The following is a 26,693-nucleotide window of genomic DNA, read 5'->3' on the forward strand; positions in this document are numbered from 1 at the left end:
TGGCTGGAATTACCTAACTGCTAATACTTTGTAAACTGAGATGGAGAAAGAAGCACTTTTTTCCTATTTTATTAAATCTGACTGATAGGAATTGAGCTGTTTTGCCCTCAACTTCACACACAAATACGTAGCAAACTTTAGGATCCTTTTTTTTTTTTTTAATATACTTTAGGATCCATTTAGCAGCAGGACTCCATCAGTAGACAAATGGTCCTATAAAAATGACCCTCTCAACACCTGGGAATCAGGTCAGAAGTTCCAGATAAGCCTGTGTTTGCCAGTTGGTGTGTATTGTATTTCCAACCATTAATGCTTTGGAGAAGCTAAATCGTAGTCTCTTAAATGAGAAAGTGGCTTTCCTATTAGAACATTTGGAAATGAAGATGGAGAGGGTGACAAAGGGGTCGGTAATGACACAGCACTTGGTGGTTTACAAAATCGTGTCCCCATTGATTCTCACAACTGTCCTCTGAGATGGGCACTTTCCTTCCCACTTCATAGGTCAAGAAAAATGGAGGTTGGAACCTGCTAAAAATCACTCTGAACATACAGATGACAAAGCGGGGATTCAAACGTGGAGATTCCGACTCCCACCTCTATACTCCTCACTCGCCGCAGGCTCTGAACACTCCGCCCTCACCTGGCTTCAGCCAGGAAATAGCTCACAGTAGAGAGAACATTCTTTGATAGCCTCCTAGTGCCTCGAGGCTGAAGTTTCGCTTGCCAACATTCCTCGCTTTTTCCATTCGAGGAATCACAGGGTTCCTGTAGGAAGAGGTTGTATTCCGCCTGTTTGGGGCAGCGGGTGGTGGTGACGGCCTGGGTGGATGCCTGCTGTAGAAGGACCCTGGGCGCAGGGAAGCCGCTGCAAGACACAAACCCGCAGAGACTCAGCAAATACAATACGGCCTAAGCTCCGGATGTCACACGGGCTGGAGGAGCTTTGGGCTGGTGAACTGTCCTGCCCACAGAGGTGGTCACCTAAAAGCCTCTTGAGTCAGACACGCCGCCGCTGTGGCTAAGTCATCACCTCCCTCCCTCGGTCATTTGTGCAGAGGCAGCTAAGGATGGAAGCAAACCTCTAGGCTTCAGCCTTCCCCGGGCCTGGCTTGTTGCTCAAGGAATCTCCACCGTCTCCCCGAACCCATGTTCATTTCCTGCCAGCAAAGAGAAGGGGTAAGGCTGGCGCGATCCGTGGGCCGCAGGCCCCAAGTGGACAGTTTGGTGCAGAGCTGGAGGAGAGGACGATGGGCGGGTTTATGTAACATTAAACCCAGGCGGGCACTTACCTACTTTGCCTCGGTGGGACTCGTCTAGGACTTGGCACGAATTCGTGTGCATTTCATTCCGCTTGGCCCCTGGCCAGCAGGGAGACTCTATTTTCATTTTGAAATTTCACTTGGCAGATCCTTAAAAGTCACCAGAGAACTTTTCTTGAGTAATAAAACGCAACTTTTATTGGAAACTAATTATTTTTTCAGATGAATATGCCAGCTGTTTGAAAATGTTCTGGTCACGTTAAAGCATATTTTAATAGTGTGCCTACAGATCCAATTGTGAAATCCTTTTTGACAGTAACGTATAAGCACTTTATTCCAAAGTGCCTTTAAGGCTAGTTCCGTGCAGGTCTAGAAAGCTGATAAATGGAAAAAATATCCACTAGTTGAATAAATCAATGATTTGGGGAATGTGCAAATATTGTAAAATTCAATATGTAAGTTACAGCATTTTTTTTCCTTTGAGCTAAGACTGACAAAATAAATACAGATTTCATTCACTGAGCAGTTCTAAGCTTTTCGAAGGAAGTGGGATCCGATGACTTGGGAAGGTTTGGGTTATGCTGAGTATACTTGGCTTTGTGTCTCATTAATGGGGATACCTCCTCTGGTGTGTTCCCCGTGTTCTAGGCTCCCCGCTCGCCGCTGGGATGTGGGTGCGACACTAGGCTGAAGCGGAAGGCATTGTTTTGGCCTGCCAGGAATTTATAGCCCTGTGGGGTGCATCAGAACTGGGGTGAGAACAGACATGTGAACAAGCCAGAATGATGTGGGTGTCAGATAGAGGTTTGAGGGATATCTTGAGCAAGCCCAGAGCCTGGTGGACATTGTGACTGAAGGAAATGAGGCTAGAGGGAGCAGATAACGGAAGGTCTAAATGTCACACAGTGCAAAGTTTCTTCTCTTTTCTGCAGATGTTTGTGAAAAGGGGACTCACGTATTCAGGCTTCGTCTTAATTGTGGTGGAGAATCGATCGGAGGGGCAGGAGATGGGACTAGGAGGCTGACCAGTTAGGAGCTGGTGTGGTAGTTCAGGGGAGGATGATGGGGGCTTGAGAGAGGCATTAGAACAATTATCCAGGGAATTCAATCCGTGCGGAGTGTGATCCGGCTAATCTGGGGGTGAGAGTGGGGGCAGAGGGAGGCACTTTACTCTCAATCACTTGTTTTTATTGGTTTGACTTGGCCAGATGATGGTCTCAACTCTCCACATCGCTTTGCCTTTGTCCCAGCTCTTGTATCCTTCGGACAAATTGCTAGCGTCTCTAGGTTTCCTTTTCGCCAGCTGGAAAATAGGGATAATAATTCTTACCACCAATGGTAACGGCCTCATAGGAATGTTCCATGCATTTGTGTGATGGCTAGCATATTCTTGGCATGAAATGATCATTAATAACATTCCTAATACTTCTGCTAACGTGCTTCAGGATCTTCAGAAAAGTCACCGCCCCCAAATACTAAATATTTGAACTAGGAGGAAACATTGGGAAGTAATAAAAGGCTGACACCATTTCCTTAAGCAATAATCCCTGATGGCTTTCCTTTCATTCGCAAATCCTCTCTGATCCATTTTCATTGAATTCACAGAGCTTCATTTTGTCAAACAAATGCAACATCCAAAGTTGTCAGGAGAACCTTCCTAGGGTTTTTGCCACACATTGGAGGCCCCCTTCCAGCAGCTCAGACAAGGCTCCAAGCTCCTAGAGTGTGCCTGTCTGTCTCTGGGTGACAGTTGAAATGCCATGGTGCCTCAGAGTTTGACGGACTCCTTTGCCTGTGGCCCAAGGGCCCAGTGACAGAAAGATGCTTTTTTATGTTTCAAAATGGTGATGGAAACTTTAAAAAAAAATGCCTTTGCTAACTCACTTCTGGCTATTGTAGAGTGTTAAGGAAATAAAATGGCTTGAATTAAGGGGGGCTTTAGATGGCATTTTCTCTCAGGAAGCCAACCTCCACCATCCCCCTCAAAACAAATAAGACAAAAGTGCATGTTCATGAGGGGTTTAGCAGCCACGAGGACTCCAAGCACACGTCTGGGCAAAGATCCCAGAGGCCACTCTCAGAGGTCGACTCTTTCTGACAAGTCACTTCACAGAGACGACCGCTTCAAGGAATGGCATCCAGTTCCTTAAGTGGCCTCCACCCCCCATGCTCCTCTTACCTGCTTCTCATTGGCTGAGTTGTGACAGTCTCTCATTGACTGGGCTGTTGCTGGGCAAGGAGAAGATCATCTTGCCTCCTGCTGGGGTAACAAAGCAGTGGCTTCTTCCTGTTGTTGGGAATGTATGTCTTTCTCTGCTGGGGTCTTCAACTGGTAGGGCAGGAGAGTGGTCTCCTTTTAGCTTCCTGACTCCATTGGAAATGAGAGTAATGTTTTACTAGTGTTCACATTCCCAAAGGGTTCACCCCTGTGCTTCTCCAGGTGCCTCAGACCAGCTTCTAGAAAAGTGTTCCTTTGCATGAGTGCATTCTTCAGGACTCGGCAAGCGTAGAGCCATGCTACACGTCCTTTCCCAGGTGGTTTTGGTGAGAGGCCAGTCCCAAAGAATCTTACCCATGATAGCAACATTTGACAGCTTTATTTTTTTAATGTTTATTTATTTTGAGAGAGAGAGAGACAGAATCTGAAGCAGCCTCCAGGCTCTGAGCTGTCAGCACAGAGCCTAACACCGGGCTCGAACCCACAAACTGTGAGATCATGACCTGAGCTGAAGTCACATGCTTAACCGACTAAGCCTCTCAGGCACCCCCAAGGTAGCAACATTTTAATCCATCTAAGTTGTTTGCTATTTTTTTAATTATTATTTTAAAGTTCATTTATTTCTTTTGAGAGAGAGAGAGAGAGAGGAGAGAGAGAGAGAGAGAGAGAGAGAGGAAGGGAGGGGCAGAGAGAGAAGAGGGAGAATGCCAAGCAGGCCCTGTACTATCAGCGCAGAACCCGATATGGGACTGGAACTCATGAACTGGGAAATCACGACCTGAGCCGAAACCAAGAGTCAGACGCTTCACCAACTGAGCCACCCAGGTGCCCCTAAATGGTTTGCTTTAGTAGGAACGGGAAGATTTAGCCTGCGAGACTGTGGGGCTGGCCCTGACTTTATATCGGGCTACTGACTCACTTTTTATACCACACCCCCGAGCATCTAAAAAGCAGCATTTTCCTTCAGAGTACAGCCTTTACCTTGTCATAGAGGTAACTGAAGAAAGGAGGCATCTTGGGACACAGCACTTACTTTTGAACAAAATAGAGAGCCCTGTTTATTTTTAGAAAGGAAGAGTTTAAAAAGCATTGGCTGCAGATTCAAAAGGCCCGAGGTACAAGAAGTTCTGCCGATGGTTTTTATTAACGTGGTTGGGGTTCGGTCACGTCAGCATTCTGACCACTTGTCTCTTCTCATATAGAAACGAAACATCTACGACCTGCTCCACTGGCCTCTCGGCATTTTGTTAGGGGGCCACAGAAGATGTTCCATATTGTCATTCTTGGAAAACTGTCGAGGGCTGTTCATTTGGAGGTTTCTGTTTGGGGTGAGGAATGTATTATGAGCGAGGGGCCTGTGATTGTCAGGTTAATTACCTGTCAATAGAGGCAGGAAGAATCCAGTAGCCCGGCAGACCACTCATATTCACGAAATGCTGAACGACAGGTTTGTAACTTCCTTTTTCCTTGTATCTAAATAGCACTAGCTTAGAAGTGATTTGATCTTTGGTCAAGAGGTTATCACTGACTCTGATTTAGAGATGCCGTTCACTGGCCATCAATGACTGCGGTTGACCCCAAACAATTATAATAATTATTCTTTTCCCTGCAAGGTTTTGGCCGGAGGTGGGGTTAACTGTTTTTCCCATCAGCGAACTGGTGGGAATAAAGTAATCAAATGTTAGTTTCTTTTGGCCACTCATGCAACATAGTTCCCACAGGTTTTATGTTATCTCTTAGGGACATTTGATCGTGGCTGAGTGATATTGTCATGAATTTATTCATTAAAATATTTGTGGCGCAACACTCATGCCTCCAGAGCACTGTCACCTTAGGTACTAAATAATGTAGGATTTTTGTTTTGCCAGAAACCATCATGTCTCTTAAGCCTCGTCTGCTTTTCTGTCTTTTGCGCATTCATTCCTCTACTTGATAAATATTAGAATGAACCCTTGTTCTTTCTCTGAAATGGGGCTACTATACTCTGGAGGCGGGGTTCAGTAGGCGTATCTATGATGCCTCGCACGGAGGAGTCTCTAAAGGGATTTTCATGAAAATGAAAACATTTTAAAACACAGCACATGAGCCAAACTATAATTTTATTAAAGCAAAAGCCACACTTCCTGAAACTCCATGATTTGTGTTTTTCTGCCTCTAGGGTCTTTTGTTGTTTTTTTTTTTTTTTTTTTTTTTTTTTTTCTCCTCCTTTGGAGCACTGCCATTGGGTTAACATATCAGTAGATGTACAGCCCACCAGCATATATAATTAATGCTTGGAAATTGTGGCTTTCAGTCTCACCAAGCACAGGAAAATGTCTCAATTTGACAGTGGGCCTGACCAAATGCTAATCGTTTGGGGAGAAAAAACTAGCCAGTTATGTAGCTACGTGTATGTGGTCTGTAATCTAAGTGGAAGGAGATCAAAACCTAGTCAGCTATTTCCATGTGATGGCCTCACTTCCAACAATAGTACCATTCTCAGTAAGACTATTAAATATCCTTGCAAAGCCTCATCGTATGGAAGTATAGTAGTGTGGGACTGGAAGCCTGGGGACAGAACACGTGTGTCCTGGCCCTCTGTCCACCCAGTGGGGACCTCCCGAGCCCTATTGGCCTTACACAGGGAGGTGGTGAAGTGTTTCCTCTGTACATTCTCTGCCTCCAATTGTTGTCTATGGATCCCTATCCTTCAATAGGCCCTTCTTTGGCTCTTGACCTTGAGATCTTACCTAATCTCAGCTCAAGAATTTGGCCCAACTTTGGAGGAGGGGATTATGGGGATGGCAGTGCTGTGAGACGAGCCAGGGAGAAAGGAAAAGCAAAGGATTAAAGTTATTAAGTATATATATGTGCTTGGGACTCTGCTGGGCCTTTATACATGCCATCCCATTTGAACCTCCCAGTATCCTCGGGGGTAGGAGCTAGTGTTTTATCCCCATTAGTGATCATCCAGCCTTTCCAAAGCCATATAGTATGTATGGAGTCAGGATTCAAACCCAAGTTCACATAGACTCCCCACGCTGTGCTCTTTTTGCTATACGACACTGATTCCCTCTCCGTCTTTGCTTCTTGAATCTGGAAATGACAGATGATAGGGACTGAAGACGGGCCATTTTCTTGGGTGGCTTACACTAGCCAGTGCCATAATTTTGAAGATACTCACTCAAGCCATTTCAGGACTTTAGAAGATTTTAAAAGTCCAGCTCAGTGTTTCCCAGTGCATTGCCCCCCTCCCCACCATTCCCACCAAGTAATGTGGGCAGTGAAACCCATCTACCAGAATAGTCCATCGTCAACCTGGTTTTCCTTATGTTTTGTGCCTTTGTATTTTTTGTGTGCCTTCAACCATTTGAATATATACAGAGTCACAGGTGTGAGAACTGAAAAGAACCCTCCGTGATCATCTCGCATGTTTGACAGATGACTAAACTTGGGTCCAGAGGAGACTCTTATTTCTTCCAAAGTTACACAGCAAGCTAGTGGCAGCACCAGAACTTAACCCTGAAGAAACTGCCACTGTGCCTGTAGCTGTAAGTTAGATCACCCAGACCCATTAGGTAGCAGTTCAGATAGGAAAAGACTCTTAGGTTTTGCAGTGGCTTGACAGGTACCTACAAGTGCATGGAAAGCACGTGCATTTTAGGCATTAAATCAAGAAACCGCACGTTATCTTTGATGATAGAAAAACCAGAGATCTAGGAAAATAATTATTCCTTGGAGAATGGGTACAAAAACACTGTCTCAGATTTTTTGATTTACAGCTCTCTTTGAAGATGTGTGTATCCTTATATACGTACCCATTTTTCCTTTACTAATTCTTTCAATCCTACATTTAGCTCTTTGGAATTTAAACATAATCTGTGTTTTTTGCTTTGTTTCGCATTTTGTTTTTTGTTTATTTTTTTGAGAGAGACAGAGAGAGAAGAGAGAAAGAGAATGGGCATGAGGGGGGCAGGGACAGAGAGAGAGGGAGAGAGAGAATCCTAAGAAGGCTCCGTGCGAGCCCAACGTGGGGCTCCATCGCACTACTGTGAGATCATGACCACAGCCAAAATCAAGAGTCGGATGCTTAACCTACTGAGCCACCCAGGCGCATTTTGGTCGGGCACATTAAAGGCTCCATTGGGGGTGGAGCAGGGATGAAGAGTGGCTCTACCGTATAGTTTATAAGTTTTAAACAGGCCAACTGATTGGTACATATTGGAATATTTAAAGAAACGAATGCAAGTCATTGCAGACTCTTTTACAGAGCAGATAAATTTATCTTGGTGCACGTGAGTTAAAATCAAGATGGTAGCTCTGTATGTTTCAATCTGTTAATATTCAGACTTCTGTTTTCAGTCTTTTACGGATTCAAATACAAATTAATGTTCAGCAACGTTCACCAGACAGCTTTCTGCAACAAATGTATATTGGTTTCTGGATAAAAAGTATGCTTGATTCACCATGTCCCCTGAAAACTTGGACTTTCAGGAAGGAGAGAGTCAAACTCTTGGTTCAATAATTCCATTGTGTATGGGTTTGTGGGAAGTGTTAGAAATGATCAGTTTCGAGTTTAAAGAGGATAATTAAGAGCTCCAAAGTTAATGTAAGCATTTTATTTTCAGTTTGTAGTGTGTAACAGTGGAGTCACTGCATCAGAGTCAGAACGCAGTGGACTTCTGTGTTTCTGTCTTTAAAATCAAAATGGAACTTAAATTATCATTAAGGTTCCTAAGATTCTAACATCAAGTGCTTGGTGAACTGCTATCTAGTTTGCAGGTAGGAAAATTACGAACTAGGTTTACTGCAGAACCAAGTGTGTTTTGAGTATGGTTTTACCACAGGAATAGGATGACTGCATCTTAACATTAACCTTCAAAAATAAAACTGTCCATGATTTTGTCAGCAGAAAATGGGTTTATTCGGGAATAGCAGAGAATTGCCATTTGGGATGTGTAAGCTCTGGCAAAACCCCGGGGAAGGTTCTGCGAACAAAGGAGAGGAGAGCTCTTTGATAGAGGTAGAGGGAGAGTTGGGAGGGGCTATGATAAACACAAAGTCCACTGGAGCAAGCTGGGAGTTGGTAGTGTAGAGGCTTCTCGTTGGCCGAGTTGTGACAGTCTCTCATTGGCCAGGGTGTTGCTGGGCAAGGAGAAAATCTTCCTTCTGCTGGAGTAGTCAAGTAGTACCTAAAGTAGTATGGACTCGGGAGGTATGGCTCTTTCTGTTTGGTCTGCCATTTTGGACTGGTAGGGCATGAGAGATCCCCCTACTGGCCTCCTGGCTCCATTTTGAATGAGGTTTCTTTTTATTAATTTTCACACTAAACCCTAGTGGTTCATATTCTCTGTTCTGGACTTTCCATTTCCTTCATGAACTCGTATCACTCCATCTCCCCGTTGACACTCAAGAGGCCTGTAACTTTTCTCTAGATTTCTTCTCTTGGCTTCAGAAATTTTATTTCGATTCTGTTCTAGCCTATATATTCTTGATTTATCCAAAGCTTACTTCTTTTTATACTGTTCCTTTTCTCTTCTTTTTGTGTTTCGCTACTATTTTGTGTTTATTGGCAGAGGTAAATCATTTACTGTTCATCTATTTACAACTCTAGCTGCTTCCTCCTGCCCAGACATTCAGTTTCTCTAATCTGACTTTAAAACTTTCATTTTGTTTTCAGTTTACAGTTGATTTTCCCCATGAAGCTTTTGTGATACTATTGCCTTACGGACCTGAGGTATAATGGCATAATACTATAATGATCTAATGCGAGCGACTTTTGTGTGAAAGAGGTGTTTTCTCAATGAGTGTGACAGTATTTCTCCAGCATGCATTACTCCGTTTTGAATAACAGAAAGCATTCGGTGTCCTTCGAATAGTAAGAATAGGTGAAAAGTGAAAGTTTTATTGATCAAAGTTTATATGTTTTTTTTTTTTTTTAAAATGAATCCGAAAATAGCAGTTGCTGCAAGTGTTTAAATATAGCGGAGGAACTCCTTTGTAGGAATACACAAACACACAGATACTCTTTCAGTGTATGGATTTTTTTTTTTTTTTCATGCCTTGCTAAACAATAAAAGCTGACATTTAATAATGAGCCTTTGCATTCTGGGTGAAGGGTGGGGTATTTGTCAATGTTTGCACGTGCCTATATCATGGGCGGGGCGGGGGGGGCGGGGGGGGGGCGCGGGTGTGCAGGATGAATTTCCTAGTTTGTCCTCTTTCTCCTCTTTTCATTTTAATGGAGGGCCCCGAATTCTTTATTCTCTTAACTGTGACTACTCACCCAACAACATACACTAAAACATTGACTAAGGATGTACCTGGATAGAAAAGGCCAGAGCTGTAGTGTGATCTATAAAGAGGACTCTGTTTGAGGCTCAGAGTAAGACATACTAGTTAGTTGATTAAAAATGAAGTCCTTAATGGCTTCTGTCATGGATTCCTATGCGATTATGGGGTGTGGCGTACTGGCAATGGAAGAAAAAAAAACCTGCCAACCACAGAATGAATTTGGTTGGAAGGCTTTTAGAAGAGGGTTTCGAAGCATAAATGAATGTATATATAAGAAATATATAGAAAGAAATGTGTAAATGTGTGCTTGTATTATTCTTCTTTTCACTGTGTTGGGATTTCTGTATAGAAACAGCATAGGAAAACCTATTCCTAATTGTTTACATCTTACGTGTCCAAAGAAAGGAGTAAGTACCGGTGCTAAGAACCCAGGACGATTACCTTACACTTTTCTAATCGCCGCTTTCTGCATCCTGTCTTTCACTGTTCGAAACAGCTGTGTGCAGAAGGAGCCCCTCTGAGGATGGTTATCGTGGGGCTCAGCCAGGTTAAGTGGCCCCGTGAGTGGCGGGGCTGGGGCTCAAACCTGACTTCTCAGCGAGCGCGCTATTTTTCACTATCAAATTCTAATGTTGTGTAACGTTAAGAAGTTTGCATGTATGCAAAAATGTAAAGAAGAAAACAAAGTCGAGGCATAACATCGACCGTGTTGGCTTATTTATGTGTGTATGTGCATATAGATGACAAGAATTCAGATGGTCCTCACAGTCAGAGTTTTGCACCTGGTTTGACTCCTCTTGATGTAACGTTACGAGCATTTTCCCGTGTCATTACATAGTACGCAGGATTGAAATTTTAAACTTTCAAAGCCTTTCTCCTGGCTTATGCTGCCCCTTTTCAAGGTGACAATGCCCAAAATGGAAACATGACATATTCTGATATTCTAAGAGCCTTCGAATATTTATGACGGTATTGTGGTACGGAAGCATCACATTAGGGTCAGGAAGAAAAAAATGTGTTTTTGTCTCTGTTTTTTTGTTGTTGTTTTTGGTCTGTTTGTTGGTTTGCATCAGTTCCAAAGAAGGAAGGCATAGAGAGAGAGAGACAGGCCTGTACAGCCAGCTGTCAGGTTTTTAAGCTGATTTTGCTTCACTTCTTACCCCTATGATGATTGTCATGGGCTGTCCCTTATTTCTTATCTATAAAGTCGGCGTGCCCCTCACCAGGGACGGGAGGATTCGGTGAAGATTCAGGATCCCTTAACAGGTAGGACTGTGGCTGAGGAAATAAAGGATAAGCCAGCACTTCCCAAGCCGTGTCTGCCGTGGCGTCGTGGAGGGTGACCTTGGTGCCCGACTCCCTTATTTCCTTACTTAGGAAATGGACCTGTCAGGGGATTATTGCTGTGGCCAGTATCCTTTTGTGAATCAACTGGTCATCGGCGCTGCTAGGTTTCCTGTCTGTGGCTTCATCTCTAACATGTTAGGCTCGCCAAAGTGTGGACCAGCTGATCTGTGCATGCCTACAGCTTCAAAACGTGGTATATGACTGTCATATTCCGGACGGCGAGTAGATGACCAGACGGGAGCCCCGTAATGCAGGGCCATAGGCGGTTTCCATTAATCCCTTCCCCGCTTCACGATTTCTTTTAGGAGGCAAGTACTTCTTGGCTTCTTGCAAACCAGTGTTTTGATGTGTTAATTTAAAGTGGATCAGCAACATATGGACTCTATTTTCCTCGAAGTATCCATTGGTTTAAAAATGAAACAAACAAAAAGGACTCGGGCAAATGTTTTAAAAGCATTTCGAAACATAACCCAGACTTGCTGGGCCCGTGCCTTTATACGAATGTGACGGTTATTGTTCCCTTTCCTTTAAATCCCGAGGCCTGCAGTGTCCATCACAATTATCTGTGCACCAAAGAACCAGTAGGTGCAAGCTGACACTCAGACCGTATTCTTGGAATGATAATACGCTGTGTAGCTTGTTAATTAAAAAAAAAAAAAAATAGTAACCGGGGGCACCTCGATGGCCCAGTCGGTCAAGCATCCGACTCTTGATTTCAGCTCAGGTCGTGACCTCACGGTCCATGAGATTCAAGCCCTGCGTCGCACTCTGCGCCGACAGGGCAGAGCCTGCTTGGGATTCTCTCTCTCTCCCTCTCTCTCTGCCCCTCCCCTGCTCGCTCTCTTTCTCTCCCCCTCCACTTAAAATAAATAAATCATTAAAAATTAAAAAAAAATAGTAGCACAGGCTGAAACGAGTCGAAATGGCTACTTGATTAGTAGTGTGTGATGATGTTATAGGCAGACAAGGAGAAATAGTCTTCTACTTATGCCTGTTCTTATTTAATCTTGAATCCCCGACAGGGTTCTCTTTGAAAATTCTGCCTTCTGCCTCCGGATGTTGGCCCTTGTTTGTAAGATACTACTTAGTTTTCTCCTAGCTACAGCCTAACCTTTTGTGTCTGAAGCGTTTAGAAAATGAATGAATTCATAGCATCATTTGCCTTCCTTTATACCCGGAGTGTTTGGGAAACTACGAATGAGAGAACACAGGTTGCAAAGCCAGGCGGAATCCCTCCTCTTACTTTTATCGTATCAATCAGAGTGTTGGTTTTTCTAAAGGGATCAATGCCGTTTATCTGTTGGAGCACATTAAACCCCTGACTAAAGGATTTAGGCTAGTGTTTTCTCTTCTAGAAAGGAATTACCACAGCCATAGAAATCAGCGTAGTAAGAGGTTAAGAACATTTTATCGATTTATTCATTCGTTCGTTCATTCATTCATTCATTCATTCTGCATTATCTTCTACTTTGTGTCTTGCACAAGAGACGAAGCATGGGCAGGATGCTGGGGACTGAAGCAGGGAGGGACCCGGTGCCATCAGGGAAGATTTCTCAGAGTGGATTTACTTTTTTGAAACCTGAGGGCCAGTGCACTGGTAGGAATCGGTTGCGAATGGCAGCCCATCAGGTAGAAACAGATTGTACCAAAGCACAGAAATGGGAAAGGGTCTGGCTAAGTTTGGGAAGAAGGAAATTCAGCCTCTGTGGCCATAGGGTTGGTGGCAGAGACGCAGATGATCTAGGGACAGGGTTCCCAGACACAAGAGAAGCGTTAGACGTTTGATTCTTTCTCTTAGAAAGACACAAATCTTTTTCAAGTGCATTTTCCCCCGGGACCTTCCGACTGCTACGTGAAGTTTTCCTGACTCACCCGTGCAGAGACACAGCTGTCAATAAAAGTTACTGTTGGCAGTAACAGACCAGTCCTCACAAACTCCTGGTCACACTTGAAGACCTAGCTGAAATGGCTCTTTCGCAAGGAAGTCTGTCTTGATCCCCCCACTGCTGGTACACTCACATAGCACTTAGCATGCGTGATGGGTATTGCTTTTTAAAACCGCCTGGCTTCTGCACGAGTCTGCCCTGCCTCTCTTGCTCCCTGCTACGTCTCAGGAAGTAATTTTCGGAGGTACTAAAGAATACGCATTGAGTTCACTAAAATCCTACCAAGGATACAGGTACAACTTTGAGTGTATATGCGGGGAAAAAAAAAAACGAAAACCTTTTGGCCTAAAGAGCAAATGAAGTATTTGTCGATGAAAATAACAGCAAGGCGGGAGGGGGGGGGTGGGGGCTTGTAAACAACAAGAGAGTCCTGGGCAGGAATATTTGGGAAGCGACCCTGTTTGTTTTTCCATTGCCTTTCATAGTCCAGGGTCGCTTCCCAAATATTCCTGCCCGGGACTCTCTTGTTGTTTACAAGCCTCCGGCCCCTGGCGCCCCCCCCCCCCCCCCCCCCCCGCCTTGCTGTTATTTTCATCAACAACAAATACTCCGATGTGATGCTAAACTGAGCTATATTAGATCAGCTAGAAATCTTTTAGGCTCTCAAAGCGTGGGGATTACATATTCAAAACAGGACCTAATGTTTCAGCGCTTCATATTCTACTATAATTATATGGTTCAATGCAAGTGATTATATCTCTTCTTCAGTAACGGGCTGCAAAGTTTTGGTTTGCCGGTTCCCTCATAATTTACTGCCTAGGTATAATAGGCCAGTCTTGCGGAAAAAAAGATGATAAATGATGCTGGCTAGGATTCATAGATTTATTAAATTTCTATCAAACAGTGCAACAAAAAAAATCTGCTTAAGTTAGAAATGGGCTCAAATTTTTTAATCAAAATTCATGAGTCCTGATGCTTGGTTCAGTAGGTCCAAGGAAGGCTTGAATTGAAGACTGATTAAAGAAAATAAAAGGCTTATTTGAAGTAATTTTTCAATGACGGCTTTTAATTGGATGTTAAATCAAATTCTTATCTGCCTTTCTGCAGATAGCACATTATATAAAATACAGTTAGTGGCACTACCACTGTAACGGATACACTGAATAACAATTGACTTCTTACTTTACACCGAGAGGGGAGAAGGGCCGCGGTTGTCAGCCTGTCAGAAATTAAGTATGTAAATTAATGCCTAAGTGTATGAATATGAATATGATTTACAAGAGGCTGGGAGTGTTGTTGGGGGAAAATACTGCGGTTTTTCTTTCCCCTTCAAGGTGAACAAGCGCTCGGCGACCTTTCCAGGCGGCGTCAGCCGGTGTGCCCCCATGTGCGTTTGGCCACCGAGCTCTGGCTGGGCCCTGGAAGCCTCCCGAAGAGCAAATACTGGGCTCCTTCGCTGATGTCCCTTTCTGCCATCCATGAATGTCAGCCCGCAAAAGCAATTTCATTAGCATTTCCTCATTTTCCAATATAAGCGCTTGGCGTGGCCTACTAATGGCCCCTTATCCGCCCTCTGTGGGGGACGGTGCTGTGCTTCGTGGACGGAGGGGGGGCTGCCAGGGCCGGGGGCCCGGGGGGCACCCCACTTGGCACATGGGGGCACTCAGAGCCTCGTCTGGGCACCACGGTGGGCTTTCCTGGAAAAGCACGCTCCCTCTTGGCGGCCGCTGTTGGGGACAAGAAGGGGGGAACAAATGCCCCTTTCACGGCTGACTTAGGTGGCGGTGGTTTGTGAGAGTTCCTGGAACTTTCGCAAACGCTGAGTTAACTCCCAGGATAGCGTTTACAGATTGAGGGGATGGAGTTTGCCCACACTGGTTTTCTCGTATCCATTCTTGATGGTAGATCTTTAGTAGACAGCCCATTAATTTCATGCTTCTTTATTGCCAAGAATAATATCCCATAGGCTTGGGGGAAAGTTTCTCCCATTTTTGTTCTGATGTTCCGAGCAACCGTAAAAGCTGCCCTTCATAGAATTTTAACGGGGGAAACCCTAGCACATCTTCGTCTCCTTGTTACCCTAAATAGAATTGCATCCGTCTTGGCTTTCCGGGTTTGAAATCACACACCATGTAGTCATTTCGCTGCTTGACAATTATTCAGCCTCGTGCAATTTATGTTGCCTGACTAGATAGTCTCTTTTTTATTGCGTATTTCACTGACCTTTTCTCTTTTTTAGAGTAGACTTCAGTTCAGTCGCCTGATTCTAAATTTCATTAATGATGATGCCTACGCCTGCTACATGTTGAGCACCTACCTGGGGCCAGGCTGGTCACTTTGTAGTGCTGGTCACAATCACCGGAGGTCAGTGCCGGGGCACCCGAGGCGTGGCCCGAAGCCACTAGGTTACAAGTGACCAAGCCGACACTGTAGCCGTGCGTGCACGGACCCCAGATCCAAAGTGCTCCGGCAAGGTAGCTGGCCTGAAGCCCATTTTACAGATGAGGAGCCTGAGGCTCAGGAACGTTAAGTGATTAAGAGGATGGCAGTTAAGGGGCTGATGTGGAATTTGAGTCAAGGTCTCTCCATTTCCTCCCTTCAGCCCTTCCTCGCACCCCACCTTGGGGCTAAATGCCTGCACCCCTGATACTCCTCCAGAGCTCCCTAAGCAGGGACCCTCCCACACACCTCGTTTTTGTTGAGTTTACGCTTTGAGGGGGAGCCCACGGTGCACCACCCTTCTCTCCGAAACTCTTTCTACGACATGTGCTCGTCTGTCATCTGATGTCTTTCCCTTCCATGCCCCAGCCTGGGGACATCATTCCTACCAGGGCCGTCCCTCCCAGATTCCCTCCTCTCCATCCTCGCACCAGATTCGGATTTCAATCCAGATCCTACAGAGTACTTGCTGTGTAACCTCGGGGCAGTCAGTGAACGTGTGTAAGCCTCGGTTTTCTTTGGTCACGTGTCACCCCCTGCCTCGCTTGTCATTTTCAATGGTCATGTCTTGTCTCCCTGAGAGACTGGGAACTACTTGAGCTATAGATATATATCAATGTAGCTCAATAAAAAGACAGACCCTTGACTCCGCTTTTGGTGGCAACCATTTACAGTAGTTCATCTTTATTCTGTGAGCTGCGCACAACAATTGATGCTTATTTCCAAATCCTCCAGTGTTTGCAGGCTGTAACTGAAACCCCGTGAGGATGCCACAGTTATGACACAGAGCTAATAATTCTGTGCTACCAATATTGTCTAATATTTTAAGGAAGGAGCCAGTCTGTGGAGAGAAACTGATAGTTTCACCACCATGTATGATGGGCTTCCTGACTGGCTTTGCACAGCTGCAGCCAGGTCACGATGCTGGATCGGAAGTGCTACGCAAACCAAGTTCAAGTTCATTTGCCTCATTCCGCTGTACGTGAGGGCCAGATCCTTCCCTCTCTGTTACTGTGTTGCTTTCCCTGAGCGGGAGTTGCCTTGGGAATGAGGGGGGCGTGGTACTTCCAGAGCATTTCAGGATTCCTAGATTCCTGAGCAGGTACGCATGCCTCTGAGATGCCCCACTGACAGTGGCCGAGAGCACCCGGCCGGCCGCTTGGCTTTCCTGCTGAGCAGGGTCCAGAGGACAGGGCTCCTGTTCCAGGCAGGTCTGCCCTGAGTGTCTATGCATGTGTGTGTGTGTGTGTGTGTGTGTGTGTGTGTGTATACCAGTGGATATCGGGAGCTTCTGAGTACAGGATCCATGTTGTCTCGGGTGGCCAAAGGTCAGGTGTTTAAATTACTATAGGATTGACACCCCTCAGCCTTTCTTAACCAGGCCTCTTGGATGCCAGCAGATGACTCTGTGAACTTTGTGAGTCCTTGTCTGTTTTCTGTTGTTAGGGTGTCCACCTACCCCTGTACGTCCAGTACTCAGCACAATGTCTTGAACCTAGGATGAGCTCCCTCAACGTTTCCAGACAGAAGGAAGGAGGAGAATAAGGGAGGGAGGGGGATGGAGAGGGACACGAGCGCAGGGGGGCAATTTAGTCAAACCACTGGGGAACCGAGCAACTCATTAATAATCCGACTATGGAGTTTGCGCAACTAGTTTTATTCCTGAATAGCATCCCAATTAAAAAAAATTGGATTTCAAGTGAGAGAATGTCATGGTCACATTAGTATTGAACGAGCCAGAGCACGTCCCTGATTTAATTATGTTATGTGAAAATCTAAGTAGTGATGTAAGAACATCTCCCTTTTGGGGCATTTGCTGTTTTTAATTTAACCTTTGTGGCAGCTGAAACCATCTCCTAAATAAAGCGGTATTATCTGGTGAAGACCCTAATGAACATTGGCAGAAATTCATGTTTTTCTTTTAACTGCATAGAAGAAAAATAGCATGTTACTTGTGCAGATATGTTTCTAATTATAGCTTTTGCATTATACTGTTTTAATTGTCTTCTTAAATGCAGTGTTTGACATTCTGCCAAGAGCTGCTCAATGATTTCTTCATTGAGCAGAGGATTTTTGAAGCGTCAACCCCGCTTCTTAAAACTGTAAATTTTAACAGCATGAAAATCTCCTCTTTCCTCCCAGAGTCAAGTTGCACCGTATGCTCCTCCTTTCCCGGGGCACCTCGTCCCCTGGGCCCGGATGCCAAGGCCAAAGTCAGGGGAGCCCGAACAGCCATTTGTAAGGCTCCCTTCTCCTTTTTCAGCTCTAAGACCTTGGGGATGTTGTGATGATATAGCTGTTTGTGGGGGAGGAAATGGGATGAAATGAAATGAAACCAGAATCACTCAAGTCCACATTTTTATAGTATGCATAATCTGCTTTTTTTTTTTCCCCTGGAAGTCATGAAGGATGTTCTTTATTTCTTGTTTTACAAAAATAGCTGCCCCTGGGTGTTGATAACGCTAGTTTAAATTCTTCAAAAGAATCTGTGAATTGTAACTGTTTCGATAGTTCTGGGGCTATTTTAAAGTTTGTGGGCTTTTTTTTTTTTTCTCAGAAAAATGATACACTGTGGGGTAAATTTTATGTGTGATTATATATGGCTAGAGGAAACTTCTGAGGCAAGAGCACAAATGGACTTAGGGAGCGGCCCCCCGATAATCTGGCCCAGCCGATTTTGTGACATGCACATCTTGTCTTTTGACGGACACTAATACTATCTCTGTTTTGGTGTCTCGGAGCACTGATGTGTATCCTGCCTTTTACTAAGTGGCAAAAGGGCCTCTTGTCCTGGTCGATTATGACCAGGATCACCTGTGGGTGCTGAGATTCTATCCAGCGCCTGGAACTGGCAGTTTCCCGCCCATCGCTGATGGAAGAAAGCCCGTGGGGTCCGTGTTGTTACGGTGGAGCTTCAGATCCTGCGGAAGCCATCGTCACCACCTGATCTGCCACTTAGCCTTCCAAACCTGTCTCCTGCTCCTTCTGGATAGATCATCCTCTCCCGATCTTTCTACAGGTGTCTAGCTAAGAGGTACACGATGAACTGCACAACTTCCCTGATTTAAGCAAGCTCTTCTTTTGGTGAAGGAACAATGTGATAGCAGGCCTTTTGTTTCTGATCAAGAGCTCCCCATCTGATTAATCAGGGCTCCGATCAGGGGTAGACCAGGAAAGCAGAAAGCACAACCGCAAGCCTCCGAAATCACCGAACCTAGTAAAATTACGTTCCAAATCCTATTAGGAGCACTAATGTACAACATACATCGATTATACAAGAGACCTCATTATGCCGCGTATAATATGCAACACACAAGAGCAACCATACTGTAAAGACTTTTTATCTCTATTAATCTAATAAGCTAAGTCTAATAAGCATTAATTCAACGTTTAATTACCAATAATTGTGTTTGGCGTCTTAGAATTGTAAGGAACTTTTGGCAATTGATTTGGTTTTCCACATCTCTTAAAAGTCTCTTGCTGGGAAATGTGAGCCGATATCTTTTGTTCCCTCTTGATGAGTTTCCCAGTAGGAAAGACCATCAGTATCAATGCCTTAAGCTTAGAACTGCTGTTCAGTGTCTACCCATGCTTTAGAAATTGCCATTGTTGTACTGAAACCTCTAGAGTCCTCACAAGGAATTCCACGATAAAAATCTGGGGACCAGACTACCTGTTGGTCCTCTTCCTTTCTCAGTTTTGTGCCTCTCCTTTCCAAAAAAAAAAAAACCCAAAACAAACAAACAAACAAACAAACAAAAACAAACCCCACACAACACACACACACAACTCTCTAAAAAAAATCAGGTCTATCTCTGAAGGAACAAGAAAGCAGAAAATGTCGAATTGTGGTGATAGAAGAAGGTACGAAACGGGAAGATTTCTTTTTTGCCTTGAGGATGCAAGGTCTGTTTATGGGCTCCCTGTGTGGATCCAGACGTCTGACCTTAATGCCACTAATGAAATTAGCCACCACCTACCTCTTCTTCCTGCTTTGCGGGCCCCCCCCCCCCCATTTCCTTTAGGGCACCAGCAAGATAGCCCCGCTGGAGAAGCCATCCAGCATTTGGGTATTGATTGATTAGGCCTTGTTGAAGGGGCAGGGAGCCACTGTTGGAGGAGGGCAAGTCTTAGTCAAGTGCAAGTTCTGAAAAGCGGAAACTTCTCCTCAGGAGACACACCTCTCTTCCCTGTTGGGAGACTGTTCACTTTCAATGCACTGTTAAGGAATAATATGCAATAATATGAATCCCCTGCCCTCCAGAAGTTCGTAATTAGGAGGGCTAAGAGAAATATACAAAGTAGTGTAGTGAAATCGGTAACAGGGCTGATCATTAACAGCATCTTTCTGAGCTACGCGTATAAATCGGATGGAGGCATGAACATGCTCATTGCGTTTACTGTCTCATAGATGGAGTTTTTCATGTTGGCTGTAGTGGTGATTACGTCCTTGCGATTGTCAGAGCGAGTTTGGGAGTTAAGGGGATAGATTAATATTCGAAACTTCCTGATTGCTTTCCATCTTGCCATCAGGTTATCGTTTTACATGCACTCAAACCAGAAACTCCCGTGTTCAATCAATTCTTTCCATACCATATATTTAGCCCTATCTTGATCATGACTGAAACTGCATTTGTCACTTTTGTTTTCCAATCATGGTGATGCTAAGGCAGTCCAGTGCTTTGTCTGTACTTAATTATGATATTTAGTTACAGAAAAATGTTTCCGTTTTTCCCAGTCTACCTTAATCAAAGCCTTTGGTCTGACTTCCCAGCTCTGGATCATGTTGTATTTGCTCTGCAACAAAATAGCAGGGGGCTTCCTGCTCGGGTTACACTAAATCGCAAACTGATGAGGGGTGACAGGTTGTGCAGTAAGGTGGAATCGCGCCTTGTTTGATTTTTGCCTGTATGGGCCAGATTTCGACACAGAGACAAAAAGAGGAGGTCACCGCACATGTGCAGATCGTCTGAAATGAGATCACAGCACCATGGTGACAGCATCTTATTCTTTCATAAGGGAAGCATATAGAATTTTCTAACACAACCCCAAATACCCAAACATCATGAAAACGACTGTGCAGTGAACTACCTGTGTATGTATTTATATTCGTGTATGTGTCATACATGATTAAACACATAGGTATTTTCATAAAGATATTCAATAAAGATATCTGCCTGCTTCGGTCTACCATGCCATCTTACGAGATGTTTCCTAGTTTCTGCTTGGAACTCCTGAACACCTTTCTGGAAACAAACATGCTGTTGGTCATCTGAGCCCTTTGCTCCTTCAAAAAAAAAAAAAAATCGTTGAAGCAGAACAGCTGACGTGGAAACATTGGCGAGTTTTAATGTTTATGATTAGTGATTATTTACAAGTTTCGTGGACCGAGCTTGACCAGCAATGCGTGGAAAGAGAGTGGGCCTGTATCAGTCTAGTCTTTAGAAGGCAGCAGCCTGCATTTACATCCAGGAGCTATCTCATACTAGCCTGGCAAGATACTGAACTGCCCCAAGTCTCATTTTCATTGTCTTTAAAATGCGGATAATAATAGTGCCTACCTTACAGGGTCAGCAAGGATCACGTGAATTAAAACTGGCAAAGTGCTCAGCACAAAAGGTTAGCTATGTTGTATGTGCGCTAACATTTAAATAGAGCTGTCTTGGTGTAAAAACAGAGCTGGCTGGGGTCGGCAGAAGGCAAGAACAGTTAGCAGTCGAATATGGCAATACAGGCACTTTTCATACCTTGCCCCGGCATCATCTCCAGTGAAAGAGTTAACTGCGCTTTCTTCTTTGTGGGTGAAGTATGAGAATTCGGAATTTTATGCCTTTGAGATGCGAATACTTCGTTTGATAGTGGTTACTGGCATCCTTTGTAATTCATAAATAATCAACTTATTTATTTGACATAAAAAAGGCAGCTCAAGAATGACTCATTTCTCTCTGTTGTCTCCATATTGCTAAATTGGAGTCTTCACTCACTGTAACCAAAAGTAGTAGTTTTGAATTTTAAAAATAAAATAAATAAAACCGAGGCTTCGCGGCGATAACTTCCTCGCTCTCTGGGTGATTAGGTTTAGGCGGTGCACGTGTGTGTCCTTTCTCAAGTCCCTAGATTTGACCCATTGACCCCTGGGCGGGGTGGCTGTACAGGGAGCGACCGCATAACGCAAGGACATGGAATCCAACAAAAGGGTCAGAAGATGTGAATTCTTGTCCTCCAAAGGGGAAAACCCCATGAGGAGGTTGAACTATGTAAGTCGATCCGGTGGAGTTTCATTCTGATATATTTAGGAAATTTTGTTCTATGACAGTCTTGCCTCAGGGTATATAGCTTTCTGGTTGTGGCTGGTACTCTATCAAATTTCATTTGGGAGAGAGCAGGGGTTTACGAACTGCAGACAGCTGTTTTTGCAAATAAAGTTTTATCAGCACACAACCGTGCCCATTTGTTTACTTCTTGTCTGTGATTGCTTTTGTGCCAAGCTGAAAATATATACTGTATGGTTCCTTACGGGGAAAATGTGCTGCCTTGTGTGCATGTGTGTGACGTAATATGCATAAAATGTGTATACACATATAAATTTTAGAGTACCATGTGTACGTATTTATTAGAAAATAATAGATTACCATGCCATGCTCCTAGCATGCTACTTGGCTGCGTTAGGTACCCAATATATGAGACTTATTCATAGATTCTTAAGGAATAGAAATACTCCTCAAATACTTGATAGACATTTTTGTGGTTTTGTTTGGTTTTGGGGATGATTCTTTGGCAGACATCTGCAATAACTTGTTTTTGTTTTTTTAAATTTTTTTTAATGTTTATTTCTGAGAGAGAGAGAGAGAGAGAGAGAGAGAGAGAGAGAAAGCAGGGGAGGGGCAGAGAGAGGAGGAGACACAGAATCCGAAGCAGGCTGAGGCTCTGAGCTGTCTGCACAGAGCCCGACGCGGGGCTCCAACTCACAAACTGTGAGATCATGACCTGAGCCGAAGTCGGACGCGTCACCGACTGAGCCACCTAGGTGCCCCTGCAATAACTCGTTTTAATAAAAGTAATGGAAGTTAACTGTGGAAAAGTGGGAAACTGCAGTAAAGTGTAAGGAATGGAATGAAAAACGCTCATCATCTCGCTAACTATCAATGACCACTGTAGACATCTCGGGGATAGCTGTCTCTTCATTCGGTTATTTATCTCCTCCAGACAGAACCGTACTGTGTATACAACCGTCTGTCGTCCTTTTTTGAGCATTCTTACTTATCATTAATTTTTAAAACTTTATTTTAGGGACTGATAATATAAAGTTAGAGCATATGATTAGGTCGTATTTGGTTTAACCACTCCCCCTGTGTTGAACAGTTAGACTCTCCATTCTTCGGCACAGTAAATAGAACTTCAGGACATAGTATTATACCTGAGTCATTCCATGTGTGTCAGGCTCTTTTCCCTGACGATAGGATCCCAGAAGTGGAATTACTGGGTACGTACATTTTTAAGGCCGTTGATATTTGTTGCCGGATGTCGTCCAGCACGAGAGAATGCTGAAATCCGCTACTCCTCCCTGATTGACAGCACTAGGCGGCATCCCTTTGAACATTATGCTCTTGTGAAAGTTGAAATGTATCCTTTTAAATGTATGCTAACAAAATACTTCCCCTTACCTCTCCATCTGCTGTTGTTGGAGCATTCGGAGATGTTCTGGCGCGTAAGGCTGAGTCTTTGCCATTCAGGAGGCTTTGCGGGAAGAGATGCCTCTCAAAGTAGGAAGGCCATCCATCTCTCTTTCTCCTTGCTGCCCAAGCCCAGGCCCAGGCCCAGGCAATAGTTCAGGGCCTGCTGCCAGGGAAAGAGCGTGCTCTAGGTAGGCAGACCAACCGTCCTGTTCGTTCGTCTCTTTCTTTCCTTTCTTTCTTTCTTTCTTTCTTTCTTTCTTTCTTTCTTTCTCTCTGTCTCCCTCTCTCTCTCTTTCTTTCTTTCTTTCTTTCTTTCTTTCTTTCTTTCTTTCTTCTTTTTTAAATTTATTTTTGGGAGAGCACAAGCAGGGGAGGGCAGAGAGAGGGGGACAGAGGATCTGAAGTGGGCTATGGGCTGACAGGCTGATAGTGGCGAGCCCAATGTGGGGCTCAATCTCACAAACTGTGAGGTCATGACCTGAGCCGAAGTTGGATGCTCAACCGACTGAGCCCCCTACTGTCCTGCACTTTCAATGCTCAACTGGGCAGTCCTGGACAAACCGAGATAAATGCTCACTCAATTTTGCTTGGTGTCACGTGGACATAGGACTTGAATCCTGGAAATGTCAGACAGGGGATTTGTAACATGACGGAGTCCTTACAGAAAGCTGCATTTCTGTGAAAGAATCTCTCCTTTGGTTCGCATGATCCCTGAAGATGTTTACAAAATCATAAGCCATTCTACTTTGGAAGCTTTGAAACGTTTTGGTACTGGACTTGATTATTCGCGTGACTTTACGGGTCCTGGGGCCTATCTTCTTTCTCTTGAACTATGGAAAAAACCACATTTAAACCCAAACCAGAAAGACTGAAGGGGTTTTGCTCCTCAAGAAATACTGTGAAATGAGTTCAAGGATTGTTACTGCGATAAGAAGGTATGAATGTGGCGTGACGATGAGGGCACAATGTATTCGGAGAAGCAAAGCGGTTCTGAAAATGACATTTTCTGACACAGTTCTCAACTGACATTATGGTAACTCCAGAACGCGCTGTGTGCAGATGGTGTTGATTCCAGATCACGCTAGGGGAAATGGAGGGTGGAGACATTTTTCATTATCTTTTGAGGACGGAAGGATCATTATGTTGTCCTAGGGATAGTTTTGTTAGTGGAAATGCCTCTGATCTTCCCTCCATCCATCGTTAATAGACTCAGATGGCATCAGGGCCACCGAGCCTGCATCCGTCTCCACTTGTAACAAACCCGAGCCACCTTCCGGCTGGGATGAGAATCGTCGTCCCACCAAGCGAATCCGGTCACGTCATCAACTTCTTAGGCACGTTGTGTGAGAAACCTGTGAAGCAGCTGACCGGCAGTAGTTGCGAACCCACCCCCCGCATTTATTAGAAAAGCTTTTCTTGACGCTTGTGTTTTGAGCCACAGGTGGAGACCATAGAGGGGAAAATTCAGCTGGCAGAGCTCACCCATTTCTCAAGCAATGCATCTGCCCCAGAGCCAAGTTTTCTCTCTTCTCATAACAATGAATAGCATCGTAAAGTGAAAACCAAAACACTGAAGCCAGGCCCGTGTTCTCTTCTTTGTTGCCACGTGTCCTAGCTGACATTGTCGTTGGGTTGGAAACTAAGGCACTCCCCAGCTGGGGCCGGGTGTCCCCGGTCGGCTCACCGAAGCGTCAGACCTGGCCAGACCAGGATTTACAATGGGGACAGCGGCACACCTCTCGAAGTCTGTGAGGCAGCATCGACTGGAGCTGCTTAAAAAGCCAAAGTGGAGTTTTCTGTGGGTCTCCTTCCAAAGGATTCGACTTCCTCCCCGTGCTCCCTGATGACAGAAAGCAGTGTAAAGGGTGCGCGAGGGATGTCCCTTTCTTCCTTCTTTCCTGGCAGAATTCACAAAAATTTCCTCGGGCTCTCAACGGTGTCTCTCTCGGCGCCTCCTCAGGAAGAGAGATGGCCCTCAGACGTTGTCCAATAGCTACCGGGAGAGAGGCCATAAGAATTATAGTGCCAACTGCACCCTCACGATCGGGCCGACTCCCTGGATTCCCGGACCGTGGCGGAGCGAGCTGTTTGTCATTGGGAAGAAGTGCCATCACTGAGAAGAAACTGGAAAGTGTCTGTGTGTACAAGAGTGAAATACTCTGAAATCTAGAAGTGCACACCTGGACTTTATATCCTTCATCTTCTGGACCACTTAGAGCATTTTCAAAGTGCCTTAAGCAAGGCGTTGTTGGTTGGGTGGGTGGTCACTACAGTAAAGTAAAATAAAATCACACGCAACTCTTATTACAGTTTGACGTCACCTCTTCGGAACATAAATATGCAGGATTTTAAAATGCGCCTGTATTAAGCTCACGTTCAGTCCCGAGCCTACAGTTATGGCCCCTCAACACCCCATAAGCCAAGAGAGGATATAAGGGGAACTCTTCTCCTTTGGGCTCTCTCCATGTTACTGCACGCACCTATGTAGCCTTAGGAGGAAAATGGAAAGCGTGGTCTTAAATTTTGGTAACACGGTTCCTATGTGTTCTGGGCTCCATTTCCTTATAGGCGAAGCGACTTTCTCTCTTCCTATCACTTCATGGATTGGTTGTGGAGTTATAGCTCCAACTGCACTTGAAATATTCAACTACTTGGAGAATTTTAGAGATTGTAGTATTTTTTATTGTTTAAATCTATTCTTGTAAAGTACTTTCTGATACTGTATAGTTTGAGGAAAAAGTCAACCTATAGCTCAGTTCTGTGTGTATATGCCGAAGGAAGGGAGACACGAAAACACAGAATGATAGGGGCGCCTGACTGGCTCAGTTGGGGGAGTGTCCGACTCATGACTTTGGCTCGGGTCACGATCTCACGTTTCGTGGGTTCGAACCGTGTTGAACTCTGTGTCGACCACGCGGAGCCTGCTTGGCATTCTTGGTCTCTCCTTCTCTCTCTGCCCCTCCCCCGCCTGTGTCACTCTCACTCTCTCAAAATAAATAAATAAACCGAGAAAAACATAGAATGATTAAAAAAAAAAGTGAATGGTTGCGATGGCATGTCACTGAGCTGCCTTTCAAAATCAAGTCCCACGGTCTCTTTATCTCCTCAACTGAAAGCATTCACTCTCTAGTGTGTCTCTACTTCCTGTTCGGTTCAAGTCCTGTTAAGTCAACCCCCTCTGATTCACTAGCTCTCTACACTGCAAACTCATTCACTGATTTATTCAACAGACGTTTACGGAGCCCTGACCCCATGCCAGGCAGGCACCGGGCGAGGTGCTGGGAATGTAGCAGTGAACACAGTGGACAGCGTCCCTGTCCTCACTGCCGTTGCCCCGATGCCCAGCGTGGCGTCAGCTGCCCAGTAGGACTTAGCGATGTTTGTGAATATGTGATGAACCACCGAGTGAATTAGCGTATGACAGAGAAAGCGTGTGATACGGTGTTCTGCAGGTTTAGACTTCGTTAGCTCCAAGCACCTTTCTCTGACAATTATGACCCTCCCCATATGGTACTTACAATATCAGAACGCTGCTTGGGCATGATCCATTGTGTCATTGAGCATCTTCTTGTGAAGATCCAGGAAAGCAAGTTTT

The 26,693-nt window shown here is 44.7% G+C and overlaps 1 protein-coding gene across 1 annotated transcript in view; it reads left to right on the top strand.

Moving 5' to 3' along the window:
- Positions 1–26,693, top strand: part of AFF2 (AF4/FMR2 family member 2) — a 280,441-nt gene that overhangs the window by 46,333 nt on the left and 207,415 nt on the right. The window lies entirely within an intron of this gene.

Source organism: Lynx canadensis, chromosome X (genome assembly GCF_007474595.2).
Source record: "Lynx canadensis isolate LIC74 chromosome X, mLynCan4.pri.v2, whole genome shotgun sequence".
NCBI lineage: Eukaryota > Metazoa > Chordata > Mammalia > Carnivora > Felidae > Lynx > Lynx canadensis.